Genomic DNA, 16,964 nt, shown 5'->3' on the forward strand with positions numbered 1-16,964 from the left:
TGGAGCGATGGGAGTCATCGTATGTGAGTGGCGTGGGTGTCAGCTTGGAGCACAAAGTCTCTCCTGCCTTCTGGTCCGGTCACAGTGCCTGTCTCTGCTGTCTGTGCCGGTAAGCTGCATGCAGGGGGAAGCCTCTGTGTTGATCCCCTAAGCTGCCGTGGGCAGGGAGGCCCTTGGGATGGCCTGAGATGATGGTGGGGGTGTCAGGTGATCAGCACGGGAATCTGCCACGAGTTCATAGCCCTTTTACGCCTCCCGGTCACCATGCCTGTCTCTGCTGTCTGTGCCAGTCAGTCACACACCGGGAGTGGCCTCTAGGTTGATCCCCTAAGCTGCCTTTGGCTGGTGGCCCTTGGGACGGCCTAGGGAGATGGCGGCGGTTGCTGGCCAGCGATGCGGTTGTTTGCAGGGAAGGCAAAGCCCTTTGGTGCTTCCCACTCGCCGTGCCTGTCTCCACTGTCTGGGTCAGTTGGTCACGCGCAAGGAGAAGCCTTTGTGTTAAACTGTGTAGTTGCTGCAGGCGGGGCTGCTCTCATGCTTGTCTGTAGTAATGGCATGGACAGTGGGATTGTGTGCAGGTACTGGCGGGGAGGAAGGAGTGGCAGGCTGCTTATGGCAGTGAGGGACCTGGGGCTGCATTGCCAATCTGGGGGATGAAGCCCCTGAAGCTCCCAAAAGTTCCCAACCTGCTGGGCTGAGTGTGCCAGGCTGATTTTGTCCACCTGTTCCTTCTGCTAAACCCTTGCCCCTTTAGCAGCCTTCTGACTGGTGAGAAGTCTTGCAAAGCACCTGCTTTTCTTTTGTTCCAGGGCAGCCTGTCATGGGAACCTCTTCACAGTCTTAGTCTCGGACTTTGCTTTTCAGCCCCTCTGATCTCCAGAGCACCCTGCAGTGTGTGGGTGTGTGCTCCCAGGGTAGATTTCTAGGGCTGGGTATTTAGCAGCCCTGTGCTTCCACTCCCTCCCCACTCTGATTCTCCTCTTCTCACTGGTGAGCTGGGGTCGGGGGTGTGCTCGGGTCCCCTGGGTGGCGGGTTTTTACTTTACCCTTTTCTGTGAGATGTTTTCTTCTCCCAGATGTAGACTGGCTGGTGTACTGTTGCTTCTGGTCACTGTTTTAGGAATAGTTGTACTTGCTGTATTTTCAAAATATATGTGGTTTTGGGAGAAGATTTCCACCAAACTTCTCATGCCACCATGTTTTTTTCCCTCTTCAACCTTGTTTTTTTAATTGAAATATAGTTGATATACAATATTATATTGGTTTCAGATGCACAACACAGTGATTCTATAATTATGTACATTACTAAATGCTCACCCTGATAAGTGCAGTTACCATCTGTCAAAACACAAAGAAATTACAGTATTATTGGCTGTAATCTCTATTCTGTCCTTCCATCCCCATGACTATTTTATGATTGGAAGTGTGTACCTCTTTATCCCCTTCATATATTTCACCCCCTCCTCTCCCAACTCCTCTGTGGCAACCAGCAGTCTGTTCTCTGTGTTTTGTTTATTAGTCTATTACTATTTTGTTTGTTTATTCGTTTGTTTAGTTTTTTAGATTCTACCTACAAGTGAAATTATGTGTGGTATTTGTCTGACTTATTTCACTCAGCATAATAACCTCTCAGTCCATCCATGTTGTCAAGAATAGCAAGAGCTTATTCTTCATTATGGCTGAATAATATTCCTTTGAATATATGTGCCACTTCTTTATTCATCTACTGATGGACACTTATATTGCTTCCATATCTTGTATTTATTGTAGCAATATTTACAATAGTCAAGATGTAGACTCCACTTTGTGTTTGAGATTTATCCATGTTAATAGATGTAGCTCTAATTTGTTCACTTAACAACACATGCTGTAAATATACCACAATTTATTCTTTTGCTGATGGTCATTTAGGTTGTTTCCCATTTGTCTTTATTATAAACAGTGGTGCTATGAGCATTCTTTAAATGTTTCTTTGTGCATATACATTAGAGTCTCTCTAGGGTATATAGTTATAATTGTAGTGCTGGATTACAGGATATACACGTCTTTAACTTAATTAGTTTTTGCCAAATTGCTCTCCAAAGTGGTAGTACCAATTTGCACTTCCACTTAGAAGTGTATGAGTCCCTGTTTCCGCAGCACTCATCAACAGTGGGTATTACTGGACTTAATTACTCCCGCACTTAGGAGGGTGAAATTGTATTGCTGTGTAAACTTAAATAGCATTTCCTGATTATTAATGGAATTGAGTAACCTTTCAATTTTTTATTGGCCATCAGGTTTCACTTCTATGATTTGCATGTTCATTTCTTTGCCCAGTTTTTATTGGATTGTGTTTTCTTGTTAAGAATTTCTTTAGTAGTAGTCTGGATATGAATACTTTGTTACATGACTATAAACATCTTGCCTCAGATTATGGCCTGTCTTTTCACTTTGCTTATGGTATCTTCTGGTATATAGATGTTAAAAAATGTACTTTTAAATAGGTACTATACTCACATGGTTAACAATACTCTTAAGTATCAAGGAAATGATTTCCTCTCTTGTCCCCCATCTGTCACCCCTCCAGCACTTTTACTCATTTCTTGTGCATCCTTCCAGACTTTCTTTATGTGCCTACTATACGCAAGCAAGTACAAATACGTATCCCTCTGCGGGCAGATATGTTTGTCTTTCCTTAATGGTTTGTATTTTTAGTTACTTGTTTAAGTTTTCTTACCCTGAATTTTCAAGATGTTTTATGTTTTCCTCTTAAGGTTTTATACTTTTACTCTAACTTTGTCATATTTTAATATGGAAAGTTAATTGTCTTAGAACCATTGACTGAGTTGCGTGTATTTTCTCCCTGATTTGTTCTGAGAACTTCCTCTTGTGGTATGTATCTGGCTCCCATTTGTATGTAGGTCTGTTTTGACTTCGTTGCTGCTCAGTTTCATTGGTGTATTTATTCATCCCTGTAAAAATACAACTGTTGTAATTACTATAGCTTTGTAAGAAATCTTAAGATCAATCCTACCATTTCCAACTCCCCAGATTGTCTTGGCTATTCTTGGTCTCATTAGCATATGATTAGATTTGATTGGAATGGCATGAAATTTATAGATTAATTTGGGGAAGAAGTTTTCTCTTTTGGATATTGAGCCTTCCTAGTCATGAACATAACACATCTAATTATTTATATAAGTATTTTAAGTGTCTTTGGTAAGCATAATATTTTCTCTATAAAACGCTTGCATACCTTTTTGTTAGATTTATTCTTTAAACCTTGTGTTTTTTGTGCTATTATAAATTGTGCATTATTTAAAGATTACATTTTCTAATTGTTTGTTGCTATTATATAAGATCACAAGTGACGTTTCTGTATTGGTTGTCAAAATCTCCAGTCTCTTTTATTCTTTTTTTAATTGGAAGTATTGTTGATATACAATGTTATACTGGTTTCAAGTATACAGCACAGTGGTTTAGCAGTTACCCATATTATTAAATCCTTACCTCAAGTAGTGCGGTTACTTTCTGTCAACATAGGAAGGTGTTAAAAATCATTAATAGTGTGTCTTTAGAAAATCTCGGATTTTCCACATATTTAGATACACAGTAAATAATGACATTTTTGTCTTTCCTTTTCAATCTTATGTTGTCTGCCCCCACCCCCCACCCCCACCCACCAGGCAGTCACATCCCCGTACTTGCTAGGGCCTCCAGCACCCACTGAAAGGGGAGGTCACTGAACAGTCTTCATTTGTTGCTGACTGTAAAAGGAACAAGCTTAACATTTCACCTTAAGTCTGATGTAGGTTTTAATTACTTCTATTAATTAAGATAATACTAGCTGCTACAACAGGCATCAAAATCTCAATGTCTGTCTCCAAAAATAAGTTTCTTGCTTGCTTAAGTGTCGAATCCTGTATTTTTGATGAGTGGTCAGTTCTTTAAACGATCACAGAAGGGACCCAGGTTTTTTCCATCTAGTAGCTTCCTAGCGAACGAAAGAATGTGGAGGGTCACGTATAGGATGTTATGAGTCAGGGCAGAAGTGGTGCGCACCACGCATGCCTTCATTCCAGTCGCCAGGACTCAGTCATCTCACCACGTGTAGCGGTGAAGAAGGCCCGATTCTCTAGTACCCCTTGCACCCAGAAGGAAGAAGAAAGGGTTGTGAACAGCCAGGCAGTTTTTGCCACAGTCTGCCCTTATCTTTGCCAAATGTCTATTTCATCTTCCTCACCCACATGTAGGGACACACAGTAGGTCACATCTAGTCACTATCTTCAGATCAAATTCCAGATGTGGTGATGCGCAAGCTCTCCAGGTCCTGATGGAGGTCCGTGTCATCTCTGATTTATGAAATCAGGAGACAAACCCAGACCACCCCACCCCCAGCAAATGGCCAGTGGGGAGGCAGGTGTAGGACAAAGCCCAAGAAGTTTTGTTCAGAACAGGGAAGAAGAGGAGACACAGCAGCCTGTGGTCAGCAGCAGTGAGTGAATGCGGCCGGGCAAGCTCTGGGCGTCCTCTCTACCTGCTTAGTTTCACATGCCAGTAATGGCACCCAAGGGGCATTACTAGAGATAATTCTCAAAACTGATTTATGTGCTCGGGGGTTTCCTTCCATTCTAATTTGTTAAGAGATTACAAAAGTATCATGAATTGGGTATAAAAACTTTTATCAATTGCCTTTTCTGTATCTACTGAGGTGATCACAGATTTTTCTTTTTTAATGTGTTAATGTGGTGATTTACATGGAAAGATTAGATTAGAATTTATTTACACTTGTATTACCGGGATATGCTCTTGAGGTCATGAGATATTGCATTCTAAAGTCTGATTTGCTAACATTTTATTTAGAATTTTTCTCTCTATTTTCATAAGTGAGATTGGCACATAATTTTCATTACTTTTAACTGTTCTTGTCTGTCATTTAAGAGTTTACTGGTATCATAAAATCAATTGAAGAGCTTTCCCTTCTTTTCTATTTTCTGAAACATTGTATCTAAGACAGAACTGCCTGTTAAACTGTCTGGGCCTGGTGTTTTGGTATTATTTTTGTGAGTAGGGTAACTATTGATTTGCTTTCTTTTATAGGCTTATTCAGATTTTCCATTTCTTCTCGAGTTTGTTTTGGCAAACCATTTTTCTAGGAAATGTTCCATTTCATTTAACTTTTCATGTGGATTGCATACAGTTGCGCAGAGTAATCTGTTTTGCTTAAAAAACTCTTTAAGTCTGTGATAACTATTCTTTTTCATTCCTAATGTTGTTTATACTCTTTCCTGATCATTCTTGCTGTGGGTTTGCTATTTTATAAGTTTTTGCAAAGAACAAGCTTTTAGTTTTATTAATCCTTTTTATTGATATTCAGTCTCATTTTAGTTTCATGTATACAGCACAGTGGTTCAACACTTACCCATATTATTAAATCCTTACTCCCACTAGCACAGATACTATCAACTTATGTTGATAAGAAGGTTGTTACAGAATCATTGGCTTTATTCTCTGTGACCAGCCTACATTATGATTGAAAATTTTTGTGCCCCTTTGCTGCTAGGGTTCTTGTTTGTGGAGTTGAAGAATGAACTTCACAAACACTCAAGGTAGGAGAGCAAGTGAGAGGCTTTTATTTAGAGCTAAAGTGAGAGTACAGAGCTACTGGCTCACACCAGGAGGGGACAAAAGAGCCCCGGGTTGGTGCATTGTCTAGGGGTTTTATGGGTGGTTGAGAGACAAAGGGCTAGGGATGTACACCTGCTAAGCGGTCCAAAAATATTTATCTTTGAAGAGACACTAAGTTTCTTATTAGTTTTCTGGGTTATTTACAAGAAATTTACTGCTCTGATTTCCTCCAGGGATAGCAGTTTCCTGGTCTGGAAGCATGTCACTCAAGACTGCCTGCTTTGCTCCCAAGGTGAGCTGAGTTATTGTCTGTTTGTTAAACAGTATGTTAAGAACCTTACTTTTTAACTAATAGGGTTTTTATTTTTTTTACTTTTTTAATTTTGGTATCATTAATCTACAATTACATGAAGAACATTATGTTTACTAGGCTCCCCCCTTCACCAAGTCCCCCCACATGCCCCTTCACAGTCACTATCTTATCTGCATAGTAAGATGCTGTAAAAATCACTACTTGTCTTCTCTGTGTTGCACAGCCCTCCCCGTACCCCCCTCGCACTATACATGCTAATCGTAATGCCCTCTTTCTTTTTCCTCACCCTTATCCCTCCCTTCCCTCCCATCCTCCCCAGTCCCTTTTCCTTTGGTAACTATTAGTCCATTCTTTTTTATTTATTTATTTATTTATTTTTATTTTGGTATCATTAATGTACAGTTACAGAAAGAACATTATGTTTACTAGGTTCCCCCCTTCACCAAATCCCCCCCCACATACCCCTTCACAGTCACTGTCCATCTGCATAGTAAGATGCTGTAAAATCACTACTTGTCTTCTCTGTTTTGCACAGCCCTCCTGCTGTCCCCCACGGACTACACATGCTAATCGTAATGCCCTCTTTCTTTTCTCCCCACCCTTATCCCTGCATTCCCACCCATTGTCCCCAGTCCCTTTCCCTTTGGTAACTATTAGTCCATTCTTGGATTCTGTGATTCTGCTGCTGTTTTGTTCCTTCAGTTTTCCTTTGTTCTTATACTCCACATATGAGTGAAATCATTTGGTACTTGTCCTTCTCCGCTTGGCTTATTTCACTGAGCATTATATCCTCTAGCTCCATCCATGTTGTTGCGAATGGTAGGATCTGTTTTTCTCTTATGGCTGCATAATATTCCATTGTGTTTATGTACCACATCTTCTTTATCCATTCATCTACTGATGGACATTTAGGTTGCTTCCATATCTTGGCTACTGTAAACAGTGCAGTGGTAAACATAGGGGTGTATCTGTCTTTTTCAAACTGGAGTGCTGCATTCTTAGGGTAAATTCCTAGAAGTGGAATTCCTGGGTCAAGTGGTATTTCTATTTTGAGTATTCTGAGGAACGTCCATACTGCTTTCCACAATGGTTGAACTAATTTATATTCCTACCAGCAGTGTAGGAGGGTTCCCCTTTCTCCACAGCCTCGCCAACATTTGTTGTTGTTTGTCTTTTCGATGATGGTGATCCTTACCGATGTGAGGTGATATCTCATTGTGGTTTTAATTTGCATTTCTCTGATGATTAGCGATGTGGAGCATCTTTCCATGTGCCTGTTGGTCATCTGGATTTCTTCTTTAGAGCACTGTCTGTTCAGCTCCTCTGCCCATTTTTTAATTGGATTATTTGCTTTTTGTTTGTTGAGGTGTGTGAGCTCTTTATATATTTTGGATTTCAGTCCTTTATCGGATCTGTTGTTTATGAATATGTTCTCCCATACTGTAGGATACCTTTTTGTTCTATTGATGGTGTCCTTTGCTGTACAGAAGCTTTTTAGCTTGATATAGTCCCACTTGTTCATTTTTGCCTTTGTTTCCCTTGCCTGGGGAGATATGTTCATGAAGAAGTAACTCATGTTTATGTCCATGAGATTTTTGCCTATGTTTTTTTCTAAGAGTTTTATGGTTTCATGACTTACATTTAGGTCTTTGATCCATTTAGAATTTACTTTTGTGTATGGGGTTAGACAGTGATCCAGTTTCATTCTCTTACATGTAGCTGTACAGTTTTGCCAGCACCGTCTGTTGAAGAGATTTCCCCATTGTATGTCCATGGCTCCTTTATCATATATTAATTGGCCATATATGTTTGGGTTAATGTCTGGAGTCTCTATTCTGTTCCAGTGGTCTGTGGCTCTGTTCTTGTGCCAGTACCAAATTGTCTTGATTACTATGGCTTTGTGGTAGAGTTTGAAGTTGGGGAGCGAGATCCCCCCCACTTTCTTATTCCTTCTCAGGATTGCTTTGGCTATTTGGGGTCTTTGATGGTTCCATATGAATGTTTGAATTATTTATTCCAGTTCATTGAAGAATGCTGTTGGTAATTTGACAGGGATTACATCAAATCTGTATATTGCTTTGGGCAGGATGGCCATTTTGACTATATTAATTCTTCCTAGCCAGGAGCATGGGATGAGTTTCCATTTGTTAGTGACCTCTTTAATTTCTCTTAAGAGTGTCTTGTAGTTTTCAGGGTATAGGTCTTTCACTTCCTTGGTTAGGTTTATTCCTAGGTGTTTTATTCTTTTTGATGCTATTGTGAATGGAATTGTTTTCCTGATTTCTCTTTCTATTAGTTCATTGTTAGTGTATAGGAAAGCTACAGATTTCTGTGTGTTTGTGTTAATTTTGTATCCTGCAACTTTGCTGAATTCCGATATTAGTTCTAGTAGTTTTGCAGTGGAGTCTCCAGGGTTTTTTATGTACAATATCATGTCATCTGCAAATAGTGATAGTTTGACTTCTTCTTTACCAATCTGGATTCCTTGTATTTCTTTGTTTTATCTGATTGCTGTGGCTAGGACCTCCAGTACCATGTTGAATAACAGTGGGGAGAGTGGGCATCCATGTCTTGTTCCCGATCTCAGAGGAAAAGCTTTCAGCTTCTCGCTGTTCAGTATGATGTTGGCTGTGGGTTTATCATATATGGCCTTTATTATGTTGAGGTACTTGCCCTCTATGCCCATTTTGTTGAGAGTTTTTATCATGAATGGATGTTGAATTTTGTTGAATGCTTTTTCAGCATCTATGGAGATGATCATGTGGTTTATGTCCTTCATTTTGTTGGTGTGGTGGATGATGTTGATGGATTTTCGAATGTTGTACCATCCTTGCATCCCTGGGATGAATCCCACTTGGTCATGGTGTATGATCCTCTTGATGTATTTTTGAATTCGGTTTGCTGATATTTTGTTGAGTATTTTTGCATCTGTGTTCATCAGGGATATTGGTCTGTAGTTTTCTTTTTCGCTGGGGTCTTTGCCTGGTTTGGGTATTAGGGTGATGTTGACTTCATAGAATGAGTTTGGGAGTATTCCCTCCTCTTCTGTTTTTTGGAAAACTTTAAGGAGAATGGGTGTTATGCCTTTTCTGTATGTCTGATAAAATTCCGAGGTAAATCCATCTGGCCCGGGGGTTTTGTTCTTGGGTATTTTTTTGATTACTGATTCAATTTCGTTGCTGGTAATTGGTCTGTTTAGATATTCTGTTTCTTTCTGGGTCAGTCTTGGAAGGTTGTATTTTTCTAGGAAGTTGTCCATTTCTCCTAGGTTTTCCAGCTTGTTAGCGTATAGGTTTTCATAGTATTCTCTAATAATTCTTTGTATTTCTGTGGGGCCCGTTGTGATTTTTCCTTTCTCATTTCTGATTCTGTTGATGTGTGTTGACTCTCTTTTTCTCTAAATAAGTCTGGCTAGAGGTTTATCTATTTTGTTTATTTTCTCGAAGAACCAGCTCTTGGTTTCATTGATTTTTTTCTATTGTTTTATTCTTCTCAATTTTATTTATTTCTTCTCTGATCTTTATTATGTCCCTCTCTCTGCTGACCTTAGGCCTCATTTATTCTTCTTTTTCCAATTTTGATAACTGTGACATTAGACTATTCATTTGGGATTGTTCTTCCTTCTTTAAATATGCCTGGATTGCTATATATTTTCCTCTTAAGACTGCTTTTGCTGTGTCCCACAGAAGATGGGGCTTTGTGTTTTTGTTGTCATTTGTTTCCATATATTGCTGGATCTCCATTTTAATTTGGTCATTGATCCATTGATTATTTAGGAGCATGTTGTTAAGCCTCCATGTGTTTGTGAGTCTTTTTGCTTTCTTTGTACAATTTATTTCTAGTTTTATACCTTTGTGGTCTCAAAAGTTGGTTGGTGGGATTTCAATCTTTTGGAATTTATAATATCCAGCACCCCGTGCACTTGAGAAGAATGTGTATCCTGTTGCTTTTGGATGTAGAGCTGTATAGATGTCTATTAGGTACATCCGTTCTAGTGCGTTGTTCAGTGCCTCTGTCTACTTAGTTATTTTCTGTCTGGTGGATCTGTCCTTTGGAGTGAGTGGTGTGTTAAAGTCTCCCAAAATGAATGCATTGCATTCTATTTCCTCCTTTAATTCTGTTAGTATTTGTTTCACATATATTGGTGCTCCTATATTGGGTGCATATATGTTTATAATGGTTATATCCTCTTGTTGGACTGAGCCCTTAATCATTATGTAATGTCCTTCTTTATCTCTTCTTATTTTCTTTATTTTGAAGTCTATTTTGTCTGATTCTAGTATTGCAACACCTGCCTTTTTCTCTCTGTTGTTTGCATGAAATATCTTTCTCCATCCCTTGAATTTTAATCTGTGCATGTCTTTGGGTTTGAGGTGAGTCTCTTGTAAGCAGCATATAGATGGGTCTTGCTTTTCTATCCATTCTATTACTCTGTCTTTTGATTGGTGCATTCAGTCCATTTACATTTAGGGTGATTATTGAAAGATATGTACTTAATTGCCATTGCAGGCTTCAGATTTGTGGTTACCAAAGGTTCAAGGTTAACTTGTTTACTACCTTACTGTCTGACTTAACTTGCTTATTGAGCTGTTATAAACACAGTCTGTTGATTATTTCTTTCCCTTATTTTTCCTCCTCCTCCATTCTTCATATGTTGGGTGTTTTGTTCTGTGCTCTTTTTAGGAGTGCTCCCATCCAGAGCAGTCCCTGTAAGATACCCTGTAGAGGTGGTTTGTTGGACGCAAATTCCCTCAACTTTTGCTTGTCTGGGAATTGTTTAATCCCTCCTTCATATTTAAATGATAATTGTGCTGGATACAGTATCCTTGGTTCAAGGCCCTTCTGTTTCTTTCCATTAAATATATCATGCCATTCTCTTCTGGCCTGTAAGGTTTCTGTTGAGAAGTCTGATGATAGCCTGATGGGTTTTCCTTTGTAGGTGACCTTTTTTCTCTCTGGCTGCCTTTAATACTCTGTCCTTTTCCTTGATCTTTGCCATTTCAATTATTATGTGTCTTGGTGTTGTCCTCTTTGGGTACCGTCTCTCGGGACTTCTGTGTGCCTCCGTAGTCTGAGCAACTATTTCCTCCCCCAGTTTGGGGAGGTTCTCAGCAATTATTTCTTCAAAGACACTTTCTATCCCTTTTTCTCTCTCTTCTTCCTCTGGTACCCCTATAATGCGGATATTGTTCCTTTTGGATTGGTCACACAGTTCTCTTAATATTGTTTCATTCTGGAGATCCTTTTATCTCTCTCTGCATCAGCTTCTATGCATTCCTGTTCTTTGCTTTCTATTCCATCAATGGCCTCTTGCATCTTATCCATTCTGCTTATAAATCCTTCTAGAGTTTGTTTCATTTCTGTAATCTCCCTCTGGACGTCTGTACTCTCCCTCCGGACTTCATGCCTTAGCTCTTGCATATTTCTCTGCAGCTCTGTCAGCATGTTTATGATTTTTATTTTGAATTCTTTTTCAGGGAGACTGGTTAGGTCTGCCTCTGCAGATCCTTTCTCAGGTGTTGTTTGAACTATCTTGGAGAGGCTGCCACGCGCTGCCACTCTCCCTCTACTGGGCTGGTGTGTTGGGGTCTGTGCCAGTTGGAGGAACAACTGGCAGGCTGCTTAGTGCTGTGAGGGGCTTCAGAGCTGCACTGCCTCCCCGGGGTTTAGGGTGCCTAAGTTTCCCCGGGATTCCCAGCTGCTGGCTAAGGGTGCCAGGACAAGTTCGTCCAGCTATGGGGTCCCTGTCTCTTTAAGACTTGCAGAAAGCACTAGCTTTTCTTTTGTCTCAGGGGCACTGGTTGCGGGGTCCTGCCCACAGGTTTTGGTTTTCTGTTTCTCTAATATCCAGCACCCCGTGCACCTTGAGTGTGCGCTCTGGGTGTGGATTTCTAGAGCTGGTTGTTTATCAGTCCTGGGTTTCACTCCCTCCCCGTTCTGACTCCTTTCTTCCCGCTGGGTTTTGGGGTCTGGGAGCATTTGGGTCCCACCTGGCCGCGGCTTGTATCTTACCCCCTTCGTGTGATGTTGAGTTCTCACAGGTGTAGATGTATCCTGGCTGTTGTACTGCATCCACTGGTGTCTCTTTTAGGAATAGTTGTATGTATTGTATTTTCATAAATATATATGTTTTGGGGAGGAGATTTCCTCTGAACTACTCACGCCGTCATCTTCCCGTGATCCCTCTCTTTTTTTTGTTATTTGATGGTTTTCTGTAGTGCTGTGGTTAGATTTCTCTTTTTTTAACTTTTTGTATCTATTATTATTATAGGCTTTAGGTTTGTGGTTACCAAAGGCTCAAGGATAGCTTCCTTACTATATATAACAGTCTATATTAAGTTGCTGATTGCTGTATTTCAAACACAGCCTAAAAGTGCTTTTTTTCCTTCTTCTTCCTCCACCCTTCATGTATTAGATGTCCTAATCAAAACTATTTAGCCTTAGGAACATTTCATCTACAGCAATCCCTTTAACATCCTGTAATGCTGGTTTTGTTGTTATAAATTCTTTGAGCCTTCCTTCACCTGGAGATTATTTAACCCCTGCTTCAAATTAAATTATAATCTTGCTGGGTTGAGGATTCTTGGTTGAAGGTCTTCCTGTTTCAGTACGTTAAATATTTCATGCCTCTCCCTTCTGGCCTGTAAAGTTTCTGCTGAGAAGTGTGCTCATAGCCTGATGGGGTTTCCCTTGTAAGTCATCTTTACAATGATCTTGGCAATTTGTTTCTGGATATGATACCAAAGTATAATACAGATATGTATGTAGGGAAGGTGGTGGATACATTTAAACAAAGTGGGTATCATGGCTGCTAAGAGATGAAGGCCCTCAGTAGAGTCTGGGCTACTTCACTTCCACTTTCCTAGGGCCTGAAAAAGTCTGTATACTCGCAGGAGGATGTCTTCCTGCCAAAGTGTTCTTCGGTCTACCATCTACATGATCGTGCATCGATTCTCCTCCTCCTCCTCTTCTTTCTTATTCTTGTCATTCAGCCAACCCAGGATGCGATGGAAAACCTGGCAGCTGAAGCCCTCACGGGCCGCATTGTCCACGTGGTCCTGCAGGACCTCCAAGCTGGGGAAAACCCGGCAGCAGCCCAGGCACCTGAAGCCGCTGTCCAGGGCCACCAGCCATTCAGGCGTCTCGGCCCTGGGGATCTCCTCCTGGGCTGGAGGCTCCCCCGCACTGCCAGCCTGCTCCGTCTCCTCTGAGGCTTCGCTATAGTCGCTGACATCTATGAGTTCCCGTGTAGACAAGCGACTCCACATGTCTGAGGCCTCTTCATGCTCTTTTTCAGCCTCTTCAGAAAAATCAGGTTCTCTTTTGGTCCTCTTTGAGGCTGGCTCATAGACTTCCACCTCATCCCATGACTCAGCCACGCCTCTTTTCATCTGGACCGGCCTGTAGTATATCTCCTTGACGGGTGCCGTGCCCAGGTATGGTGGAAAGGGGTCTTGAGTACAGGTGGAGGAAAATTCCCATTCCTCCAAGGCCTCGGGTAGAGTCACCTCAAGAGGCTGAGTTTGAAGAATATACTGAAGCCACTGAAGGATTTCTCCTCCTCCTCCTCCTGGGAAAGGAAATTTCAGACATGAGAAAACTAGAAAAAGTGTGTGAAGTCTGTAGGAGTTGAGATGGTCATGAGAATATTCCTATGTGGGCACATGGCCTGGAAGTACATACATATGTGAAATCACAGAATGCCGTGTGACATACATTTTATCTGAGGTATGTGTGTGGTGTGATTATGTGGGATTAAGGGTGTGGAGGTGTGTGTATGTTCTGGGACATACCTGGTGAGTGTTTCTGACATTGGTAAGGGGGTGGTGAATGACGGTGTACAGGTGTGGGTGTGGGTGAGTTTGTGCGGATCTGAGGGAAGAGGTCATTGAATTCCCACCCTGTTACCAGCACAGCCCACCATCTCACAGCTGTCCCAGTGTTCACACGGGGAACTGCCCTATCCTTGAAAGCACACCCCCCATTTGTCCCTCTGCAGAGGCTTCAGTCTTAGTTCCTCTGCCCTGAAGCCCTTTCCTGTTTTTGAAGGGAAAGTGGAGTAAGTAGGGATTGGGCCGAGCCACGCCAGCTATTCATCCCGTGCAGCCTTTGTGTCTCCCTTACCGTCCTCAGCAGCACCAGGAAGCTTTCCTGGAGACGACACGCAGGAGAAATACCCCGAGACAGAGGACTCTTCTCCCGGTGTCTGACTGCGGTCTGGGACCACACGTGCCTCCGGCTGAGGAGAATCCTCTTGAGAATTCTGGCATTCTGAGGAATGAATACAAAAAGCAGATGTGGCATTTTCTGGGATCTCTATCCATTCAAAAAAGACATGTTAAGTCGATTATCAGGTTAGGCATTGAAACCCACCCCCCTCCCCCATGAAATTAAGCATTTGAAACTTCACTTGCTCCAAAATATAAGGAAACAATTATGAAAATTGTGTGCAGTAGATGTCAGTGATATTGGGCATCTTGTGTCTGATGTTTCTAAAGATGTATACTGCAGTATATCAGAGGCTCAGATTTCCGCCTCGTACATAGTAAGTTGCCTGTATTATTTGATGATATTACTCTACTTACTGGAAGAATATACTTGGAGTATATATACGTGGGTTCAGTGCTTCCGTCTGTCAGCTGGGGACCATCAAACAAAAGTGCCCATCTCCTGCCCCTGGGGAGAGTCGGAAGGGACAGGAGAGCCCTCCCGCCCACCTCCTGTCCCCGGCTCCTCTCGCAGGTGTCCGCTCTGGGGAACCTGATGGGGGCCTCTGTTGCCAGAGCTGTGCAGGGCCAGGGCTTGGGGGGAACTGCTGCGTTCTGAGCTGGAGTAGGAGACTCCAGGAGGGGCTCCACAGTTGGCTCCAGACAACCCCTCCCAGCGCTGGCCCCTGCCCTGCTCTCCAGAGTGTACGTGCCCTTAAATGGCACAGCTGTCAGCGGCCTACTCAGTGTGCCACCCTCCTCCGTGTCCCCGGCCCACACAGGGCTCAGACTCGGTAGTTCAGCTGTACTTACCATGCTCATCACCTATCTTGAATTTTATACCTTCTCAATTTACAGAATACTTCTATGCTGCTCTTTTTTCCCAGTTAAATACATATATTTCTTAAATGAGCTCTACTATGGATTTAAATATATCCTGAAAATCCCCAGATAGGTGTCCTTCCTCTTCCTCCACATTTCCAATAAAAAGACTATGCCTTCAAATTCACAAACTTCAGTAAATAAATAGGTAAATTCTTATTCCTGACAAAATAACCTGTCCTCTGTTTAAAAACTGCAGCCCAATGTTTACTCTCCAAATTGCATCCACTTTGTCTCTTAGTGGCTAGAGAGTGTCTGGCGGTGGGGCGGGGATGGGAACATTTGGTGCGCGTCCTATTTAAGTGTGGCGAGTATAATCTGATGTGTATGTGCCTGTCATGTTTCCTCCACAATTTTAGGTAGTGAGTCTAGAGATGAGATGGCCCGGATGTGTGAAGGTGGTGTGATGTGCTGGGTGACATGAAGCATAATTCTGTATTTATGGAGGCAGTGTATCTTCCATGTATTTATGAGTAACCTGTGTTTTATGTGCTATGAAAGTTTCAGTAGTTATATCATATCTATTTGATTTATAGCAAAGACTGTGAGGATTTGAAGTACTTTGTGAGATGTGTTGAGACCGTGAAAGCGTAACAGAGTGGCCACGTGAAGGCTAGATAGGAGACAGGTCACTAGATGGATGGTGGAATTTGGGGATTATGTGAAGGGACTAAGAGCCTGGGAACAAAGAGGAGTTTTAGACGTTGTTATACAATTGTGATGACTTCAAGCCCTATTGGTGTGAAATACAGAGTGCTACAAGAGTGGGATTATCTGCGGGGTCAGAGACCATGGTACTGAAGGAATGATGTTAGAGAAAGTAAATTAGAGGAATGTGTGTGCAGAAAAGTGAGGGTGTGATGGTGTAACACATGTGGATATCAGCTTGGGAGTGTGCGTGTGAGTGAGTGTGAGTAGCTGTGGGTGTGATGGAGTGTCACACCTGTGTGCTTATGAGGACAGAAGATGTCTGCATGCAAGAACTGAGGGGCCACTTTCAAATCTATGGCCACTCTTCATGCACGAGAGGACACACACGTTACGTCTGGACAGGGGGATGTATCAGCAAACCCTTGTTTGTACAGAGGAGCTTTGCCCTCCTGTGTAAGACAAAGGAGGAATCTACAGGTTCCTGCGTGGGAAAATTGTTCTGGACCTTTCTGGCTCCCTTCCAGCTGGTTGTGAAAGATTTGTGACATGGTGACCAGGGGAGCACAGCTTCCCAGGTACAGGCTGAGTTAGTCTGCCCGTTTCTCTGTCATTTTGTCAGTTTTCGTGCTTTTTCAAACACGGCCCCGTCTGATACCCTTGCACTTTTGGGCACTTGGCCTTGTTGAGATTTCCGTTGAATCTCAAGGTTGTGTCTTATGTACATGCCCTGCACATCTCGGAGGGCAGAAAGAAACTTTGTTGTGTTTCTGTGTTCTCTCACGTCTGGACAGGGGTTTGTAGCAGCTTCTATCTCCAGTCAACCGGGAAACTGATATACACCCTCTCAGGCCACCGCTGTGAACCCGCTCTCGAGGTCCAGCCTCTCTTTCATCGATTCCGTACATTTTGATTGCTTGCTCTGTGTCCTCCATGCATGGAGACTGCAGTCTCTTTTCTGGCCAGAGCTCCAAAATACAAGTATTCAACAGTTTCTGATTTTGCCCAAGTGTATAAAACACATATGTTGTCTCTATGGACATTCTTGCCCCGTTTCTTGTACCTGTGCTGCCACAGAATACCGATTAGATGAAATACTTTAATATTTGTTTACCTGACTACATATGTCATTGGGTTAAACACACTTTGTTTTAGTTGTCATAATCTGGGTAAGGTCCCCCACCGTTGCAAGATGCCATCTCCTATTCCCCAGAACCTATGAATGTTAACCTTAGGAGGCCAATGGGACTCTGCAGATGTCATTAAATTAAGGGAGTATTTGAAATGAGTTCCTGTTGATGGCG

The 16,964-nt window shown here is 42.1% G+C and overlaps 1 long non-coding RNA gene across 1 annotated transcript in view; it reads left to right on the forward strand.

The window, feature by feature from the left end:
- The first annotated feature begins 5,842 nt into the window (after positions 1 to 5,842).
- Positions 5,843 to 16,964, forward strand: part of LOC140846119 (uncharacterized) — a 35,076-nt gene continuing 23,954 nt past the window's right edge. The window contains exon 1 of the long non-coding RNA XR_012125020.1: positions 5,843 to 5,902. This is a non-coding gene — a long non-coding RNA (uncharacterized lncRNA). The remainder of the gene's footprint in view (positions 5,903 to 16,964) is intronic.

This window comes from Manis javanica, chromosome 14 (assembly GCF_040802235.1).
Source record: "Manis javanica isolate MJ-LG chromosome 14, MJ_LKY, whole genome shotgun sequence".
NCBI classification, from domain to species: domain Eukaryota; kingdom Metazoa; phylum Chordata; class Mammalia; order Pholidota; family Manidae; genus Manis; species Manis javanica.